General features: G+C 41.9%; 1 pseudogene; it reads right to left on the bottom strand.

Moving 5' to 3' along the window:
• Positions 1–4,644: 4,644 nt before the first annotated feature.
• Positions 4,645–5,914, bottom strand: LOC134370723 (ADP-ribosylation factor-binding protein GGA2-like; annotated as a pseudogene).
• Between the last annotated feature and the right edge of the window lie 13,142 nt (positions 5,915–19,056).

The raw sequence follows: 19,056 nt of genomic DNA, 5'->3' as shown, positions 1-19,056 counted from the left end.
GGTGCAGAGGGGACAAGTGTCCCATGTGCTGAGAGGCCCCTGAAGTCCCCACAAAGGCACTGATGCTTATCTGAATGCTACCACTTACCAGCTGCTGTTCTTCTAACTTTATCACCCTGGGGTGCCGGTACCGCACATGCAGGTGAATGTAATAAGAAGGTAATGCCAGGAAATGAGAGATCTGATGAGGTCCTTTCTCTGGAACCCGGTCACAAGCTGCCTGTCTCCTCGAGGGGCAAAGCCTGTAGCACAGCAAGGCTTGGAAATGCCTGCAATTTCACACACGTGGAAGTTTCTGGAAAGCTGACGGTAAGTCCAAGGAGATTCACGCTGTAGAGGAGTTGTTGGGTTCAGCCCCAGGATAATTTTTATTTTCAGCTTCGCTCTTCCTCCTTGGACTCACTCTGTGCTGAAGAGTGCGCCAAGCTGCTCAGAAGGCACAAAAGAAGCTAATTTGTCCTCCCTCCTGGTGGAGAAATACAAACATTTCCTGGAGCTGTTCTGGGCCCCTGCTTTACTTCCCTCCCCTGACCTTTGCCTGACTGCCCCCATCCTTTCCCTCGTCCCATGGGACATCCCTTGCAGTGCCAGAGAGGGGAGGCTTTGCTCTGCAGCTTCTCAAAGTCATTTCCTGCACCCACACCCAAAAATATAGCGCTCAGAAATTGGAAGGGTCTGTGGAGAAAAAAAGTTCTAAACACAACATTTGTAGGGTGTTATAAAAATTCTTTGAAGGGAGTCACCTTACCTCCCCTCCATTCCCAATTCCTTACCCTTTGCATCCTTCTGTGGACCCAAGTGCCCAGTTGCACAAGCAGCCAGACCACGAAATCGGTCTGAAGTTTACTTCTCTTATGTCTGTCTCCATGAAACAGCCTCTTGGGGAGCCAGATCCCCGCTTGCTGGGAGGCAGAGCCTAGTGCTCTTGAAAAAGAATCTGGCTCTGAGTTTCCCATTGGCTGGTCAAAAGAGCCAAACACCATATCATGTTCTTAATTTTAATTATGCGCTGAGCCTGTTGGTGGGGGCGGATAAGGATTGGAGGAGTTGGTTAAGGAGTCTGGCTCTAAAATAATCACAAGTAAAATTAGACTGCACGAAAAACTGGAGTCTTTGCTAAAATTTCCTGTCCTTTGGCATTAGAGATGATCAATCTGCCCTGTGCCTTTCAGCTGCCAGTTTAGGAAAGAGGTGTATTGAAAAAATGTATGTGCCTCCTTCCACATGCTGATTGAAGCTAAATTCCTCCCACTGAATGCCAGACTCCAAATCAGCCCACCAACATTCCCTGCTGCCCCACCCTAGCACAGACCACTGTCACTCCCACCTGGATTGTTGAAACCGTTTCCTAACTGGTTTTTCTTCCTCTAGTCTGTTCCCTGTAATTCAACTCCCACACAACAATTTGGTTTTTCTAAAACACATGTATGATCCTATCCCTTTTCTCACTTAAAAACCTTCACTAGCTTCCTTCGATCTGCCAAGGTGGTAGACTGGTGACCTATGGGCCATATCTGGTTCAAAAACCAGTTTGGTTTGGCTTGTTTTGAAAACCTGGGACTGTCCTATCCAAACCTGGATTTTCATTTTCTCTTAGAAAATTGGAAGATCTGGCCACCCTGGACCAACAGTCCTGCATGGTAACCATCAGCTAGAGCTGAGAGTAGCTGCCTGGTTACACAGGGATGAATTGTGCAATTTGCCACAGTCCCCACCACTTCCTATTACTTTGAATCTAGTCAGCTTCTCTTTTACATGCCTGGTCTCTGCGGGATTTTGAGTTTGTCACCTCTGCTCTAGGTTAAAGATCACATTCCTTGGATTGATATACAAGGTCTTTCAATAATCATTCCCAATCCACCTTCCCAATATAATTCTCCCACCACTTTCCTCTTTACACCCTACTTGTTAGTTTCATAACTTCTAATAACTAAATGTGTCCACCAAACATCTACATATAGTTTCCCCACTAATCCAGGAGCTCCTTAAAGACAAAGCCCATGTTCTTGGCAGGAGGGGCATAGAATAAGGATCTGGATGACCAACTCCTACTTTTCACGAGAGCTCATAACAGAGAGTTTCACTCTGTGGGCCCCGCGATTTCATGAAAAGGAGTTAACTAACAGGGGTAACCACTGTAGTATGTAACACCCCAAGATGAGGCTGGGTAACTCGAATACCTTAACATGCTCAGGCTGGATTTTTCAACAAATGGAAAGTATTCTTTATCCTATGTTATCAGAGACTGTTGGAATTCTTGTAAATGCAAGTACTTCCCTTTTATCCACAAGACTATCACCAGCCTTTCTTTTCTACATCTTTTGTCAAATCATCTTCTTCTCTCTTTTCAACTGTAGAATTACCTGGAAGACAGAGGACTTAGGAAGAAAAGATCAGTTTCTATTTCTTTGGAAGTCTACTGGTTTTTCATGTGTAATCTGATTTCATTCTACCCCAGAGCTTCAAGAAAATGGCATGTCTCTCACTGGACTACATGCCCCAGACCATGCTCTGGTGCCCTATTTCTTTGTGCATCAAATTAAAATCTATCCAAAAACTAACTCAAAATGGATCTGAGACTTAAATACAAGAGCTAAAACTATAAAACTCTTAGAAGAAAACAGTGGAAAACCTTCAAGATGATGAATTTGGCAATGATTTCTTACATATTATACCAAAAGCAGAGGCAAGAAAAGAAAAAAGATAAATTGGATTTCATCAAAATTAAAAACTTTTGCATGTCAAAAGACACTCTCAACAGAGTGAAAGGCAGCTGGTGAAGTGAGAGAAAATATTCCATAATCTGGTATTGAATGAACATCCAAAATATATAAAGAACTCCTGTAACTCAAGAAAAAACAAACAACCCAATTAAAAAATGGGCAAAGGACTTAGACATTTCTCCAAAGAAGATAAACAAATGGCTCATAAGCACGTTGAAAAGATATTCAATATCACTAATCATTAGGTAAATGCAAATCAAAACTACAAGATACTTCTTCACAGACATTAAGATGGCTATTATTTTTAAAAACCTAAAAAACAGAAATTAAGTGTTGGTGAGATTGTGGAGAAATTGGAACCCTTGTGCATTGCTGGTGGGAATGTCAAATAGTACCATGTGTAGTACACGGTTCCTCAAAAAAAACTGAACAATAGAATTACTGTATGATCCAGCAATTCCATTTCTGGGGATATGCCAAAAGAAATGAAATCAGGGACCTGAACAGTTATTTGTACTCCCATGTTCACAGCAGCATTATGCACGATAGCCAAACGGTGGAAGCAACCCAAATGTCCATCAGTTGATGAATGGATAACAGAATGTGATATATATACACACAATGAAATATTATTTAGCCTTAACAAGAAAGGAAATTTTGACACATGTTACAACATGAATGAATCTTGAAGACATTATGCTAAGTGAAATTAGCCAGTCACACACACACAAAAAAACTTATATGAAATACCTCGCATAGTCAAAATTATACGGACAGAGAGTAGAATTAGTGGTTACCAGGGACTGGGGAGACAGGTAGGTAGGGAATGAGTGTTTAATGGGTACAGAATTTCAGTTTGGGAAGATGAAAAAAGTTCTGGAGATGGATGGATGGTAATAAGGTGCAGCAATGTGAATGTATTTAATGCCACTGAACTGTTCCCTTAAAAATGGTTAAGATGGGAAATTTTATGTCATGTATATTTTACCATATATACAAAAATTAAAATCTGTCTATAATAGTCTACTGCCATTGAAGCAAATATACAGGGCTGACTTTATGGATTGCCATGGAAATATTGTGTGACACATTGTTAGGTAATCAAGCAATTTCACCTCCATTTCTGTAAAATTATACTCATATCTACATGTGTTTATATAAACAGAGTGAGGTTTGGAAGGATGTTGACCAAAATGTTGGTGATGAGTGTCTCTCTGGGTTGGTTGGATATTGAATAATTTTTTATTTCTTTTTCATACTATTCTTTACTCTTTGAATTTTCTACCAAGCAAGCATGTATTATTCTTGTGAACTGAAAAAGAATACGAAAAATACAAAGAAAAAAAAAAAAGGAAAATAAAATCTACTTTGAACTTCCATTTGCTGGATTTGACTATCCCATCTTCCCTCAACATTCCCAACTTGGGGTGATTCTTTGTCCTTTCCTTCTTTCTTATGATTTTAGTTCTTTAAAATCTTTTATCTCCTCTTAGTTACTAAATACTTTTGGCTCCCTATTACCCACCCACTCTGGGGAAAGCAAATTCCCTCCAGCAAAGGAATGACCAAAAGATGATTCTACCATAATCTTCCACCCAAGTAGACTCACAGATTCATGAAATTCAGGGACAGAGTCTGAATTGGATTAAAATATCCTTGTGGAGAGCCTTGTCACTCCCAGTGCCATGCTCAGACCAGCAGCCACAGCATCACCTGGGAGCTAGTTAGAAATGCAGAACCTCAGGCCACAGCCCAGACTGACTGAATCAGAATCTGCACTTGAATAAGATCCCAAGTGACTCATGTGCACATTCAAGTTTGAAAGGTACTACCTATAGTCTCTTGCACTTAGTATAATAGAAGCTGAGGAGCTATTTGTCAAACCGAATTAGATTAGTTGTGATGAAAAACATGCAATTATTTAGACAAGTTGTTCCAGCATGTTCCTGTCTGCCGAAGGGCTCTTAATGCCACCACCTGGCAGTGTGCTGGTGGTGAGATTCCTTTTTTCCTTCAGCAATTCTGACCAGCAACCTTGTCCATAACAGGAGCATCATTGATTCCTAAGGCTGCCAGGTCCTGATGAAGTAAAAATGGTGCCTGCTCGGAACCCACTGTCCACCTCCAAGTCAATCAGGGGGCAGTTCTTCATGCAGCCGGCTGGATTCTGAAGCACTCTGGAGACAGGTATGTCTCCCACTGAGCAGGTCACTGTGTTCCCATAGGTAACATGGCCCTCCATCACCTGTTTGCACAGCAGAACTCAGTGGGCGAGGAGGTCATTTGCCTGGAGAATCTCCACAAGTGCATCGTCGTTGTTGCTGGTGTCCCTCGCCAGCGGAACAGGGTGGGCTGCAGCTTTTCACACCTTCCACACACCACCTGCAGGGCCTCCTGGTCTGGAAGGGCCTGCCCTGGCCTGCAGTACATGCTTGGCATGTCCTGTAGCACCTTCGCGTGGCTTCGCACTTCCTCCCCCACACTGACTCTCTCTGACACCTGCTCTGATTTCTCTTGTTTCTCCTTGACCAAATTCTTATCAGCCGGTTCACAGCCTGAAGGTCCTCAGGGTGGTGTTCTTCAGAAGCCTTGTCAGAAGCTTTGAATTTTCTTCATCATCATCAAAGATGGAGCTCTTGGGCCAAGGAGAAGGTGGGGGTAAGATTTTACCCATTGGTGGTTTAGGGTCTTGTTTTATGATTCCTTATTTCTTCAGCATCCGATAAGCATCTTGGACCTTGATATCTTCTGGAAACTAGACTTTACAACTGAAGAGTCTTTCAGTGATTCTTCCTTTAATTTTGTCTGTGGCCCAGGACCCTAGGTACTTTGGGGATAACAGTTTGATCAGCTCATTTAGAAGGTAGAACTTGGCCACCTCACTGGGGAACTTATCTCCACTGTGATTCATACACATTTCCAGCACTGTTAAGGCATAAAGAGCTTCTCTCTCTTGCAGAGACTAGATCTTGTGGGCCAGTAGCCAGGGCACATGTGTGGGGGCCATTGGGGTCAGTGTTCACCTGCTCAGAGAAATTCTGGATAGCTGATCAATCCTGTTCTGACACGCCTGGGTTTATGTCTTTGTTGAGCCACAGCTCCAGTGCTACTGCCAGGCCCGGGAGGGGGGCCCTCGGCCAGCTTGTCCCCACTGTGGCCCTGCTCCCAGCTGCCACCACCGTTGCTACCATTGACCCAACCCCACTGTTGTGGCCATGGCCACTGGTGCCCTTTAGCTGCCGCCACTGCCTGGTATGACTTTATCTTAATATGTGTTAGAAAAAAAATACCACAGATACTTTGGGCCAATGATTACAGAAGGGTCTTGTGAATGAGGGGAATAAGGGAGAATTGTTAAAATTCCTACGGGCAGAAAAGAAGGATGTTCCAGACAAAATGAAGAGAATGGAAGAAGTCAGGCTAGAGTGCATGTGAGGAACATTTGAGGAATTTGGAATCTGGAATCCATATCCAGGAACTGTGAGGAATAAAACGCCACAGTGGGAAGGGCTGTTTTGCAGAGGACACTGAATTAAGGGCAGGGGAGCTGTTTTGGAGTGAGTGACGTTGTAAAGGACAAGGGGAGTAGTTGAAAAAGAGGAGAGAGAAGCAACAGGTTCTGTCTCTCCCTCCCCTTCCCTTGCCTGCCCTGGAACCTCAGTACTGCCCTGGGAATTGTCACCTGGGAATTCTGTGGCTCAGAGCCCATGTATATTGTTTTCTCTTTCTAGTATTTTCCATGGCGAGCCATAGTGGTGATACTATTGGGGGATGAGGCCCTCCAAATAACTGAAGCCCCCTCCCTCATATGCCAACACTGAAAGTCAGTTTCTCATCCTCTTCCTCGGATTCCACATCACAAAGAGGAAACTAATTGTTAGCACCATCCACCAAATAACTCAAGCCATAAGCTTGGTTCCCGTTTCTTCCTGGTTCAAGCACAACCCGCAATCCATTCATCATACATCCTAAATCTCTCTCCACCTCATTGCTGCTACTTTGGCTGGTCCAAGGTTTTGGAGGAAAGCAGCAGCCTCCTGATTGGTCCCTCTGCCTCCAGTCTTGCTCGTCCTCCAATCTGTTCTCCAGAACTCAAATCTGATGCTGTCTCTCACCTGGCTGAACACTCCAGTGCCTTCCCTTTGCCCTTAGTGGGGACTCGAGAGGGCCGACAAGGCACTGAGGAACTGGCCTCAACACCTCCAGCACGAGCTGTAACTGTGTTTAGAATCAAAAGACTGTCTTACAGAGACCTCTGGGGACATTTCCTTCCCTCCTAGGCTTACCTAACTCCTCTTTTGTAGGCCTCGGCTGAGACCGAAATCTTCCAATAAAACTTTCTACTATGATGGAAATATTCTGTAATATACATGTAGTTATTGAGCTCTTGAAATGGGGTAATAGGAGTTTTTTTTAATATTATTTAAGTTTAATTAATTAAAAAAAATTAAAAGCTGCTGGAGTGAGCAGGACTAAAGCCATGGTAGGACCTAAAACCACATTGGCTCTAACAGATTTTAAAAGTTTTTTCTTGGCATACATTTCTCTGAGTTCCCTCTTTTCCCATGATTATTTGATATTTTGAACCTTGATTATGGGGCAAAAAATGTTATCATGTGCATGAACATAAAGTTGTTTTCCAGCAAGCCTGAAGCTGCAAACTTGCAGGCTTGTATGTACTATCCAGACCCTGGGAAACCAAGGAGACAGCAGTAAAGTTGGGCTGATTCTACCCCTCCCGCAGGACCTTGAGATAATGCCAAGGACAGGAAGAGCAATCAGACAGAGCCTTGGTGAGACCTTGCACCTGGCTCTTTACATGGAGTCCCCATAGCTTATGTCCCCCTCCCTCTGGCTTTTTACTTACCACATTCCATTACCTCAGCCCTCTCTTAAAAAAAAAAAAACCCTCAGTAAATCTGAGTCTTTGATCTGGCTTTAGTCTGGCCACTCTCCTTCAGGTTTACTGTAAAGATGGGTTAGCCCAACATCTCTCCTCAGGTCACTGGTATTCCTGAATAAAAGATGACTTCCATTTTCACCAACATTTGGAACCATGTGGTTTGCTTTTGAAAGGGGGCAGGCAGCCGGACCTGTGCCCAGTAACAAAGCCACATGTGGTTTGTGGCTCAGAAGACATTACTTCCCCCAACTCCCAAGTCTCCTATGAATCTCCCTCTCTGCTCTGGGTGAGGCCCTCTTCTCTGTGCCATTTCTGCCATTGACACACTTACCACACAATAGCGTAATGATTTACTAGTGTGTCTCTCCAGCAGGTAGCCCAACACCTGTCTCCAAGGGGACACTCAGTAAGTATGTCTTTAATAAATAAATGAGCTAGTGAACCAATGGTCCCGCACCTCCGCAGTTTACTTATTCTACTGGCTGCGAGGAGGATAAGACACAACTGAACGTGAAGGGTGGATTGAAAGGCCTCGTGGACATACCTGCCAGACCGATCTGGCATGAGCTTGGAGCTCTTGGGCCCTGTCGTGCTACTTACTCTGATGTTTTATAAGATAGCATTTCACTTTATATGTGACAAGGGCAGGAAGCAGGGCAGGAAGTGGACTTTCCTGCCAGGGCTACCTAACAGGTGGTGGTAGGAGAAACTATCAGTGCAGTGTGAATTCAGGGGCTCTGCTTCCCCAGCCAGGGGCCTGAGTATGTAACTATGTTAGCTTCTTGAGTCTGCTGAAACAAATTACCACGAATGTGGTAGCTTAAATTATTCTCTCAGAATTCTGGAGGCCAGAGTATGAAATCAAGGTATCAGTAGGGCCACGCTCCCTCCAGAGGCTCTCGGGAAGACTTTGTTCCTTGCCTCTTCCAGCTGCTGGTGGCTGTCAGCATTCCTTGGCTGTGGCTGCATCTCTCCAGTCTCTGTCTTCGTGGTCACATGGCCTTCTCCTCTGCGTGTCTCTTATTAGGTCACTTATAATTGGATTTAGGGCCCAGATAATCCAGAATGATCTCATCTCGGAATCCTTAACTTAATTATATCTGCAAAGACTTTTACGAAATGAAACCATATTCACAGTTTCTGGGGGTCAGGACATAGACATATCTTTTGGGGGAAGGGCCACCATTAGACCCACTGCAGTGACCTTTTCAACATCAGTGTTTGAGTCCTAGAGCTCCTCTCTACCCAACTATTTCAAAATGCCCTCTCTGGAAGCGGGGAGGAATTACTGACCAGGTTTAAGGTTTAAGTAATTCATCATATTTTTCATTTGTTTCTGCTGGGAGAAGCTGTAGCCCAGGAGAAAGCTGGAGGCCAGGATGTTAAGGGGAGAGATGAGAATTGCTTCACGGCTTGACCAAGGTGTCACACTGACCTGACACAGGATCTGACGAGGAAGTTCCCAACCATTTCAAAATGAATTTTGAAAATTGCAAACAATGGTTTCTTCTATAAAGTGCAAGAAAAATTAAAAAGCAGGGGGACTATAGATTCAAAGAGATTTAAGAGATATTTCAACCAATTGTATTCTGACTCAAACAAATCCAACTGTTAAGAAGCCTGAGACATTTCAGGAAATCTGAACACTGACTGGCTAATTGGGAATATTAAGTAATTATTGCTAAATATGTTAGGTGTGACAATCTTATTTTGGTTATATTTAAAGAAAGACCTTATCACTTAGAAATAAATACAGAATATGTACAGATGAAATTATATGATATTTGGGATTTGCTTTAAGTAGTCCAGCAGGAGAGAGGAGTAGAAATAGAAAAAGAGAGGTTATGAGTTTTTGATAGCTGGATGATGGGAACGTGGACATTTGTTGTCCTATTCTCTCTGCTTGTATATATTATCTATGATAAAAAGTTAAATAAAAGGGCTGGCCAGTTAGCTCAGTTTGTTAGAGTGTGGTGCTGATAATACCAAGGTCCAGGGTTTGATCCCTGTTATTAGCCGGCTGCCAAACAAACAAAAAAAAAGTTACACAAAATTGAGAGCAATTTAAATTACCAGTGGGGAGTGAGATAAATAAATTGTTGTGAACTTATTCAATAAAATACTTATTAAATAAAATACATTCACTAAAATTTATAATAGCATTCATTTTATAATGCTCTTTTTGGGCCAGGCCCTGTTCTGGGCATCTCTGCTATCTGTGTAAAAGGAGACTAAGTTGTAAGTACTAACCCAGAAAGATGTCCAAGATATATTACATGGAATAAAAACAAACCACCACATTCCAGTTTGTGTAGAATAATCCAATTTTTGTAAATTAAAAAATAATATATATTCCCTCATACACTGCTGATCGGAATGTAAAAGATTCATTTGCTATGGGAAACAGCTTGGCATTTCCTCAAAAAGTTCAACATAGAATTGTCATATGACTCCGCAATGTCACTGCTACGTATATACCCAAGAAAACTGGAAACACTACTCAAGCAAATACTTGTACACAAATGTTCATAGCAGCACTATTCATAACAGCCAAAAGGTGGTGTGATGGTTCATTTTATTTGGTAACTTGGCTGAACCAAAGTGCCAGATATTTGGTCAAACATTATTCGAGATGTTTCTGTGAGGGTATTCTTTGGATGACATTAACATTTAAATTGGTGGACTCTGTGTAAAGCAGATTGCCCTCCATAATGTGGGTGGGCCTCATACAATCAGTTAGTAGAACAAAGACTGATCTCCCCTGAGCAAGAAGGAATTCTGCCAGCAGACAGCCTTCAGACTTGAACTGCAAATTGGCTCTTCATGGGTCTCCAGCCTGCTGGCGCACCCTGCAGATTTTAGACTTACCAGGCTCCACAATGATGAAAGGCAATTTCTTTTTTTTTTTTTTTTTTCAGCTTACACAATTCTTTTTTTTTTTTTTTTAATTTTATTTTGTCGATATACATTGTAGCTGATTAATGCTCCCCATCACCAAAACCTCCCTCCCTTCTCCCTCCCCCCCTCCCCGAAAGGCAATTTCTTCGAATGAATTTCTCTTTATGTATATACACATTCTATTGGTTCTGTTTCTCTGTAGAACCCTGACTAATATGAGTGGGAACAACCCAAATGGTCATCAATGAATGAATGGATGAATAGATTGTGGTATGTACTGCACATACAATGGAATATTATCCAGCTATTAAAAGGGATGAAGTACTGATTCATGCTACAAAGTACATGAACTTCAAAATCATTATTCTAAGTGAAGGAAACCAGAAATGAAAGATCATACATTGTATGATTCCATTTATATGAAATACACGGAATAGGTAATTCATAGAGACAGAAAGCAGGTTAGTATTTGCCAAGCAATGTGGTGGGGGGGATGGGGAGTGACTGATTAACGGGTATGGAGTTTCTTTTGGGGGTGATGAAAATGTTTTAGAACTAGAGAGAGGTGGTGTTTGCACAACATCGTGGATGTACTAAATGCCACTGAATGGTCCACTTTAAATGGTTAATTTTATGTCATGTGAATTGCAACTTAATAAAAATGACAGTATATATGTATTTATATATTATGCAATTTAAAATCTGGAATATAAGAATACATACTCTGGAGTCAGCCTACTTGGGTTTAAAGTTAACACTCTTCACTTATTGGATATGAGATCTCAGGCAAGATATTTCACCTCTTGAAGGCTCAGTTGCCTCATGTGTAAAATGAGAATGATACTACCTACTCATTCTTTTTTTTTTCTTTTTGGTGGCTGGCCAATTTGGGGATCTGAACCCTTGACCTTGGTATTATAACGCCACACTCTAACCAACTAAGCTAACCAGCCAGCCCATACCTACTCATTCTAATGTGAAGGCAAAATCTATGTAAAGTGCACACAATAGTGTACAACATAGAGTAAGTACTATTGTTAGAGCGTGCAGGACTGAAGCCGTGTTAGGATCTAAAACTGCCTGGGCTATGAAGCGGGTCAGATTTTTTAAATGGCAGTTTTTTTTTTTTCTCTCTACTCTTTCTTCCCATCCTTTTTCTTATCTTGCTTGTTAAATTGGACAACAAGTCCTAGAAGCTAATCAGTAATTTGCAAAGCTATCAGTTCTTTCTCTGAGACTTAGAGTTTTGAGAAGTGATCAAGGCCAAATGACTGGAAGCTGACCTTGGGTACCAGCTAAGTCAACCAGAGATCTGCGAAGCAAAACTATGCAAAAGACTGCAGAAAAGATGATTCTACTCCAGAAAAAATCAAAATCTTGCAGAGTCCTGGGATAACAGCGAAGATGAGAAGAGAAAACAGAAGAACCCTTGGCAAAACTTTGTACCTGACTCATAGACACAGACTACTCGTAGCTCACGTACCCTTCTCTCCCGCTTTTTACTTCCCATGTTCCATTTCCTCAACCCCCCCTTTAAAAACCCCTCAGTAAGTCTAAATCTTTGAGATGGGATAGCCTACCATTTCCTTCAGCTGAATATATCTGTTTTTCTAACACCAACCATTTGACTTCTGAGTTCTTTTTCTTCTCAAGGGGGTGGGCAGCCAGACCTGAGTTTGCTAACAGCATAAGTTTTTGCTGCTATTACTATCGTTACTATCATTATATGCACCAAACTATTAACAACACTCTAGAGAGTGAGAAACTTTTTCTCCTGTATACACTTGTGGACCTAGAGCTGGGGTCTGGAGCTCACAGACCCCTCAACCCTATTCACAAACCCTTCACATGCAGGTCTATGAGCTAGGTAACTGGCAAAAAGGTCCTCGGAGCCTTGGTTGAAGAAGGAACAGTCTTTATTCAGCACACACAACACTATGAACTTAGGCAGTACAAAGAGAAACTCAGAAACTCAACTGCTACCAGCAAAGTCCAAAGAAAAACTGAGTGGCTGCCAGTAGAGTAAACACGCTCTATTTTTAGATGCGAGCTCTGCTGGCCAGCTCTGCTTCACAAACTCAAGAACACACAATAGTGGGCCGACCCTGTGGCTCACTCGGGAGAGTGTGGCGCTGGGAGCGCCGAGACTGTGGGTTCGGATCCTATATAGGGATGGCCAGTGCACTCACTGGCTGAGTGCAGTGTGGGCGACACCAAGCCAAGGGTTACGATCCCCTTACCGGTCACCAAAAAAAGAAAAAAAAAGAACACATAATAGCAACAAAACTAAGAAGATACATTGGCACACATGCACACTAACTCCACCCCCACACAACTTGTTTACAAGAAATGTGCTGCTTGACCCCCAACCAGACCTGAGCCAAGGGAGCCTGACTAAATTATCCTATTTTCCCCACAACACTTCTATATCATTTGAATTTGTTGCCAGAGCATATAACATTTTTATAATAAAAGATAGACTAAAATGTATTGTAATAAGACTCTCAGAGTGTTCAGGGGCTTTGGGTCCCTTATGTTACGGGATCCTTGGTTTGACTAAGCAAAGATGAGTTTCACTGTGTGACTTAACAAAGTGCCTAACTTAACCAAGTGCTCATCTTAACAAAGTTCCTGTCTTGTCCTGATAAAACTATATCATCTTTTAAAATTAATCCTCCTCTACAGTGAATATTTATGGGCCTCTTGTGGCAGAACTAGTTGTGTCCCTTTGTCAGTCATTAGGTTGCAAGAAGAACAAATGACCTTATGAAACATCTAATTTTTGGAGAAGCAGAACAGATTGGTTTTCATTAACCTCTGTCATGCCTGCTCCTTCCCCATCATCTCAATCCCCTAATTCTTTTCCCTTGAGATTCTGGGATCAAGAGCTCAGATAATGGTGTATTTATATCCTGTTTTTGTCTTCTCGGCACCCATGCATCCTCCTGTGCACCCTATTAGCACCCTGATTTTCCTTTGGTGGCCATCTTTCCCCTACTCTCTGAGGTTTGGGAGAATTTGGCTCCATCCCTTGGCTCTAGGAATGGACATGTGACCAGGCATGGCCCAATCAGATCATTTCATCCCTGTAGCCATTGTGATTAGCTCAGGGATGGGCACATGACTCAAAATGCTAATGAGACACTAACTTGAGTTGTTTGCTAGAAACGTTGGGAAAGATTCTCTCTTTCTTATGGGATTGCTAAACTAGTATAAAATAGCCTAAGTATCTGTGGAGTATGAAGAAAGAACAGGAAAGGAGTCAAGAGATGAAGAGGTAGTTTCAGGCTGGCCAGTTAGCTCAGTTGGTTAGAGCGTGGTGCTGATAACACCAAGGTTCAGGGTTTGATCCCTGTACCCACCAGCCAGCCGTCTCCCACAAAAAAGTCGTTTCCTTTAAAAAAAAAAAAAATGGAAGTAATTTCAAACTTATAGAAAAGCTACAAGAATAGCACAAAGTAACTCTCATGTATTTACCCGGTTACCCGGAGTCACCAAACATAAACACTTTTCACATTTGTTTTATAATTCTGAGAAAAAGAGATTTTTGAAAATGTTGCTTAATCTGTAGAATCCAACTATTCTTGATCCTGAAATCTACTCCTGTACTCTTAATTTTTTTCATTAAAAGAATGTTTTAAACCACATAAGAGAGAAAGGTAACAAATAAAAACTCTTTTCAGAAAAAGAATAAATGTTTTCAGTTTAGACTAGAGTTAACAGATGAAAAGTTTATTAGTTTTGAACGTAGTTCATATATCCTGGGAATAAATTGAGCCTAATTCACTAAGTGGTTCTCATTCAAGGGGGTCTCAACCCACTGGTATGTTGAATTCAGTTGTATGTATGGCATGTGTCTGGTAATCTATTGCTAATATTAAAGTACTAGAGTTTGAATTTTTAATTACTTAAACAAATTAGACATTTTGAACATCAGCTCTATGTTGTTTCTCTTTGGGTTGGGCCTTATTCCAAGTAGCCAAAATGCCTTCTTGAGTGCAAGAGAAAGGAGTCAGTGGATAGCCCATTTAGTCTGCCACAGTCCACAAGCAGTTGTGAAAATTACAAACTACAAATTTGTAAAATTTAAAAATGACAAATTATTTTAATGCTTTTATATCCCGTCAACCATTTTGGGGTTTTATCAAAATGTAGGTTTAGAGGGCCGGCCCGTGGCTCACTCGGGAGAGTGCGGTGCTGATAACACCAAGGCCCCGGGTTCGGATCCCATATACGGATGGCCGGTTCGCTCACTGGCTGAGCGTGGTGCTGACAACACCAAGTCAAGGGTTAAGATCCCCTTACCGGTCATCTTTTAAAAAAAAAAAAAAAAAATGTAGGTTTAGAGATTGTGCTTTGCAAGGGAATACCTTCCATTGTATGTCATAGTGGGGGGAATATATTGGGAAACACTGGACTAGAACAGGTGTTAATAAACCTGGTAAGGCTGGTTTATTTTGGGCTACCCTAGCCCTAACCCTATGTATTCATCAAGACTGATTTGAGAGTGAAAGAAACTCCAATTCAAACTGCAAAAATGGGAATGTATTGACTTTCACAACTGAAAGGTCCAGGGTTAGAGTTGACTTCAGATGTGGCTGCAATCATATGTTCTCCATCTCTCAGCTCTGCTGTCCTCCATATTGACTTTATTCTCAGGCTACATGGTGACAAGATGGTGGCCGGCAACTCTACTGTCCATCCTGAGACTCAAGTCCCCTGGGAAAGAGAGGGCTCTTTTTTATAGTCCCTCAAAAATCTGCTGAGATTCACTCTGGATGATCCACTGTTGAATCAATTAATCACTGCTACCAGCAGAACAAAATGTGCTGATTGGCTTAGACACGGGTCATGGGCACCACCTCTGGATGGGGAGTTAAGGCTGAATCAGACCACATGGATAGAGTGGGAGAGAGATGAAGACTACCAACCAAAATGGACTTGTTATTTCTTTCTTCTTCTTTAGACAGGATCAGGTCAGTGGACTTATTATTGACAGTGAATACTAGAAAAGCAATCAATGAAAATCCACATCACCCCAAGTAATCATCTTGAAAATGCCCAGAAAGGACCAGGTAAAAGGAAATGTCTGACTCAGGGCCAATTCAGCCCTAAGAGTGGAAAAATAAACCCACGATTTCATGAGACTCTGAATGATGTTATGGTAAGGAGTCACATGTTGTGAGAAGTCACTTCTAATTCAAGCAGCCAAGGGCAAGCTCTTTCATTTTCTTCAATTGAAGACTTCTCAGAAAGTGAGTGTCAAAACTGCCCCTTCCTCCATGCTTTGTCCGAATGACCAATCCTTGCAACATCACTTCCCCATCACCCTTACCGAGGTCTTACCTTCGTCTCCTTACTTCAGGCACGCTTTGCTTGAGCACACGTTTCTCTCTTGCGTTAAAGGAAATACCTATCTTTCTGGAAGAAGCAGTTAGGAATGCATTCTGTAGTACAACAGAAAGCCCCCCTGCCTGGTTTAAACAGATTAGGGAGTATTTGTCTTTCACAGAAATAACTCCAGAAACGAAAAAGTCTAGAGCTGACATGGTGACTCAATGATGCTATCAGGAACCCAGGCTATCTATGTGTGTCCAGTCCATAATCTTTAGCATATGAACTTCATTCTCAGGCTTGCCCCTCATGCTTGCAAGATGGCTGTGGTACCTACTGCCCTATATTCATGGTCCAATCAGAAAGAAGAGAGAAAGGTCAAGACTTGTTTATGTGAGGCCTTGCCTTTTTATTTGGGAAGTTTTAAATGATAAATTTTTTAAAGGATAGGGGACGGTCGGTTAGCTCACTCAGTAGAGCATGGTGCTGATAACACCAAGGTCAAGAGTTCCAATCCCTGCATCAGCCAGCCATCAGAAAAAAAAAATTATAAAGGATAAAAATATGACTCATCCAATTATAAAATAAACGTGGGTCAAAGATTTTATTTCACTCATTAATTAGCAAGGGAATCGGTAAGATGTTAAAAACAGTTCAAAGGAGAATTTCAGGCAATTGGGAATGCTGAAATGAATTTCCAGATAGATGGAAAACTATTCAATATCAACAGAGAATTAATCAATTGCAGGTCCTTCAGATGCAATTCATTTGCATTTCTATAGACAAGAGCCATTTGCTTTACTATCAGTTTTCCATTACTTACAAAACTGTAAAATAGCTCAAAGACAGTGAAAGATGGAGATGGCATCAAAGGGCACCACACAGGACACCCAGTATTTTTTTTTTGGCAGCTGGCCGGTAAGAGGATCCAGATCCTTCACCTTGGTATTACAATGCTGTGCTCTAATCATCTGAGCTAATCAGCCAGCCCAACACCAGTATTCTTTTTTGCCCATTTCGAAATCTTTCAGTGTTTCCTGACAGAAGGGATGCCCTCCTCAGGGACTTCTACCTACATCTCACTGACCAGAACAGTGTCACATAGCTGGGGAATCAAGTATCTTTAGCTGGACATACTATCTCAAGTAAAATGGGATTCTGTTAATAAAGAAGTCTGACTTACCTATACACCCACTTGATATGTTAAGGGTGCTAGATTATTTAATAATTTTTAGCGCATGTGAGCATGAAGATGCTGTAGTGGATATCCTGTTGTTTTCGATGCCTTAGCATCACTGTCTCAGAAGGTAATAGTGTTTCAATTTTCTTTTAGGATGTACCTTCTCACTACTCTCCAAACCCAGGTCCAAAGATGGACACTTGACTCATGGCTTGATTAATTATGGTGACTAATTTAGGGATGGACATAACTTGAGCAGGGCCAATCACATTCAATTTTTGGACTTTCATTGGAACAAAATGGTGACATATTAGAAAATACTAATACTTATGTTTGAGAGATATTTAATCAATTTACTGACAATGCTTCATGCACAAATGGATTCCTGTATCCTTTGCAATAATTCCAGTGTCTCTCAGAGGTCTGTGGCTTCCTGGTAAGAAACCGATGAGATGTTTATTTAATATGTCCTTCCTCCTTTGAGTACCTGAGAGCTGAAAGGCTCTGGGATGTGACAGGAGTGCAAATCTGGGTTTGAATGCCAGTTATGTCAGGCAGAGTCCACCCAGAAAACAGAACCCTATGAAAGTATTCAAACCAAAGAAGAATTTAATTCAGGGATTGGTTACATGGGGAATGGAACTGTTGAAAAGCTAAACAGAGGTGGTGAGGCAATGCAGAAGTTAGCAGCAGCAGGAAGATACAACCTTCCCCAGGATAGAGCCTAGATTCAGGGAGGGTGCTATGTTATTAGAGTCCATGGGCTGGTACCACCTAACAATGCAGAGGGAGAATCAGCTATTGCCAGAGATGTCGCTCAAGCAAGAGGGATGGGGCAGAGTGGGGAGGGGAAGGGGGCTTCTCCCATTGCTGGCTCCCACTGGCTGAACCTAGCTGGAGGCTAGGGAACAAGGCCTGGGACAGAAGTCTACAGGGGTCAGTGCCCCCTTCTGTACAAAGTAGAGCAGGAAAAGGGTGAGAAATGGAACTGAGGACATTGGTCTATAATGCAGGAATGGCCACCTATCCATATTTCAGCACATATGAGCTGGCTGGTTAGCTCACTTGGTTAAAGCATGGTGTTGATAATGCCAAGGTCAAGGGTTTAGATCCCCCTACCCGCCAGTCTCCAAAAAGAGAAAAAGAAAAATGGACATATTTCATCATATCTAAGATGCCACTCATTGTTAGATGCACCATTATTTTGTGAACCTGTAAAAGAGAGAAATGCTGTCATCTAAACGATGGCACAATGCTAAAACTCTGCCCACTGCTGTACATCTTGATATGAGATACTGAAATGATAAGTGTTCATTTTAAGATCAATAAAATATGCTTTATGCTATGTGATCTTAAGTATATGTGAACTTAATTCATTTCTACATTTGAGCCTTGATTTTACCATTTGAAAATTAGGGACTATAATACCTACTTCACAGGGTTCTTGTAAGGATTAAATCAGTTAACATGTCCAAGACTGCTAATTTTAGTGAGAGTAGGGACTTTATCTCTTTTGTTCACTGTAGTATCCCTAGTGCCTAGCACAGAACCTGGTGCATAGTAAGAAGCCTAAGACAATTTTGTGGCATGAATCTACCTGGACCACACATGAACACGGTTCCAGGGTGGGTGTTAATAAACGGAAGCTATTATTATTGGAATCAAATATGCTTTGGTGGGAACAAGATCTTTTCTTCTTTCACTAGTGTCATGTAGAACTGACTCTTTCTGAGGAGGGGAACTCTTCTTTAAGAAAAACATCGAAGTGGAGGTCACACTGGCTGAATCTCTGGTGGAAAGGATTGTGCTGGATGGCTTAGTGCACCTACAAAATAAGTTGTAAACAAAAAATTAAAGATGGGTAGTAGTGGCGGTGAGTGAAGTTGACAGGGAAGGAGGGAAATAAGTTGGGTGTGAACGCAAGATAAAGCAAAATAGAAAAGACCAACCTTCATCTACAAAGCACTTTTTTTGGGTCATCATGCCCCTATCTTTCATACCCCTGCAAGCATTGTGGC

Source organism: Cynocephalus volans, chromosome 2, assembly GCF_027409185.1.
Source record: "Cynocephalus volans isolate mCynVol1 chromosome 2, mCynVol1.pri, whole genome shotgun sequence".
Classification (NCBI taxonomy): domain Eukaryota; kingdom Metazoa; phylum Chordata; class Mammalia; order Dermoptera; family Cynocephalidae; genus Cynocephalus; species Cynocephalus volans.
The sequence above is the reverse complement of the archived record's forward strand: the minus strand, read 5'-3'. Positions and strand labels throughout refer to the sequence as shown.